This window comes from Cryptomeria japonica, chromosome 8, assembly GCF_030272615.1.
Source record: "Cryptomeria japonica chromosome 8, Sugi_1.0, whole genome shotgun sequence".
NCBI lineage: Eukaryota > Viridiplantae > Streptophyta > Pinopsida > Cupressales > Cupressaceae > Cryptomeria > Cryptomeria japonica.
The window spans coordinates 154,115,945-154,118,921 of NC_081412.1; positions in this window are offsets into that span (position 1 = coordinate 154,115,945).

A 2,977-nucleotide genomic window follows, 5' to 3' on the forward strand; every position below is an offset into this window, starting at 1 on the left:
CAAAAGAATTTGTAGAGAGTATAAAGATTGTTCACAATTGGGGTGACATTTATTTAGACCCAGTCTCAACAGTTTTCAAAGTTTTTGGTTTTAAAGGCACTCCATTCTTGTTGCCATATCAGGTCCCTCTCAAAGTGGGAATTGCATAAGTCCTTAGGCAGATTGGTAGTGTACAAAAGGTAGAGCTGACCAGTAGGGGTAAAGGGACTATTTTCCCTACGGTTACCATAGCCCATCAATTTATAATAACCAAGGGAGGTTGGAATTATTTTGAAGACTTTCTCAAACCCTATCATTTGTCAACTGCAATATCCAGGTGTGCTGATCCAGAAGACTTCTTCAATGACATGTTTAGAAACAGGGCAGTGTGCAGAGGAAGACCCCATCAATTTCAGTTTCCTGAGGACCTCACTAGAAATGAGTTTGATTTGGATGAGCAGGAACTGAGGAAAGAAAAATGGGTGGCTTATAAGAAAGCCTTAGACTTTATGCATCAGTTTGATGCCAGCTATGACCCATTGTCTAGCTTTTTCCCTTTTGAGGAGAAAATAAAGTTTTTAATTGTTTGCTTTGAGGATGTGATGCAGACCCTGAAGGAGAAGAGGGAAGCTGTGATTAAAAGCAACCCTGAAAAGGCAAGAATGATTCTAAGTAGGTCTGCCTCCACCAAAGCAATCCCTCTTGGTGACTACACACTACACAAGAAATCTAGTTATAATGTGCTGATGCCCACAACAGGGGAGCCCTCTACCTCCAAAGGAAAGAGGAAGATACAAGATGTCATTGACATCCAATAGAGCCCTAAGAAGCAGAGAGTAGGACAAGAAATACCATCTGATACACCTTTGTACTCTCCATCCCAATCCCCTATTCATATAGGAGATGAGCAAGTGGTAGCTAAGAAACTTTTACAGCTAGGCAGTTTAGGGGAAATTGCCTACACCTATGATAAGGTAGAGGAAGGAATGCCAGAAGAACCCCTTGCTGCCGAAATGGACATTACCACCACTAAACTTAAAATCCAAGAGTGGGATCTTGAGATAAAGCAGGCCAGTGATGACTTCTTGGTTGACAACAATTTTGTCACATCAGGAGCATTTATGCAGTTTGTATGGAAACAAAATATAGATAAATACAATGCAAGATGTGAGAAGAGAAAAGGTGAGTAGCCTAACAAAGATCCACCTCTAGTGGAGGAGGAAATAAAACAAGAAATGATGGAAGAATTTAAGACCATCACTCCCGAGCAAGGAAGAGATATGGTGGCACAAGCTGGAGTGCTTATTCTCCCTGAGTGGGACATAGTAGATGCCCTGGTACTAGAGGCAGTGAGGAAAGAAACTAAGCCCATGGAGGGAATCACTTTCAGCAAGGATAATGCCGCACTCGTCATGTGGTCTCTCAAGAGAGATGAGAGTAAGAGAAGTAAAGATACCCCAGGGTCAAGCTACCTTGGTGGAATGATAGTAAAGAGAGTGCAGAACACAGGGGTGGTAGAAGCTGCTAGCACTGTGCTAGAGACTGCAAAGTTTAGTGTTGTAGTAGCAGAAAAGGAGGCCAAGGAGAAAGCAGACCTCCAAGTCAAGTTGGAGACAATTTTGAATGCCTATAACAGTATTAAGGAAGAGGTAAGAGGTAGAGATAGCATCATTGTTAAGTTGCAAAGCCAGTTGACTGGACAGTACCATCAAGGTGAGTCTTCAACACTGATGATCTCCTCTTCTCCTACAAGACCTCCACCTAGTAGTCCCATCCTTGAGTTCCCACCATCTCCAGCACCCTCTTGCTCCTAGATGATTGAGATTACTCCTCAAGAGCTAGAGAATTTGAAACAGGCTCAGGCCCTGTATGCCAAGAAATATGAGGATAGAGTAAGGGCTACTATTTCAAGTTTTGCAGATACAATGAGTGCCTCATTGCTATATAATAACATAAGCAAGATTTTGGATATGAGGAATGAGATCAATGGAGATAAGGCCATTTTAACACCTATTTTTGACAAATGGAAGCCCAGAGAGCAAGACTTGGAGTCTATTTGTGCATCTTATGATGAAGCAAGGGCCAATCCTATCATCAAATCCACTTGTGATACCACCAAATACCTAGTAAAATTAGCAGAAGGGGTGGACAATGCTGATAGGAAAATTAACTTGTACAAAAAGGAGTATGCTGATCAGGTTTTTGAGTTGCTCCCAAGAGTTTTTGCTAGCCCAGATCAACTGAAGGATAAACAAGTATGGCTCAAGGAATTAGAGGCCAAACTATCAGCCAGGATTAAAGGAATTGTTGATTTAGATGATGCTTCCTTCTTTGTTGTGACAATTCAAGAGATAGAGAAAATCAAGTCTCATTATGGTTTTCTCAATTCGGAAGTCAACAAGATGAGAAATTCTTGGAAAAGGTTGACCAAGGCTAAGACAAAAGTGATTAATTTTGCGTGGCCAACTGATGATGTGTACAATGAATGGACAACAAAATATGCCATCCAGGATGCAGAACAGTTAGAGGGCACTCCTGAACAGTTAGAAGAGGTTGCAACCGAACAGCAAGTAGAAGAAGCTGCAGAGGTCGAAAAGGACTTGTAACCATTTTTGCAAAAGGTTTTGTAACTTCTTTTTGAGAAGCAATAATTGTAACAAGATCTCCTAGGAAAGTCTGAAGCTATGTGCATCCATGTTGTTATAAATGGATACTAGGACTAGTGAAAGAATGATCGCAAAGAATTGTAAGAAAACGCTACAGAAATTTATCTGAGCTTTTCTGAGTTTAATGGAGAATATTCAAAAGTTTTTGTAATACTTTCTTGAAGATAATATCAATATACAGGCCATTGGTTTTGAGTAAAAACTTTGTGTCATCTTCAAATGTGTTTGCAATTATTTACTGTTTCATTCTGAATAATCCAAGGTTATTTTGCTTGAATGGGGGTTGTAAGGCAACTTTCTGTAGATGCGTTTGCTAGCTTTTCTCTTTAGGA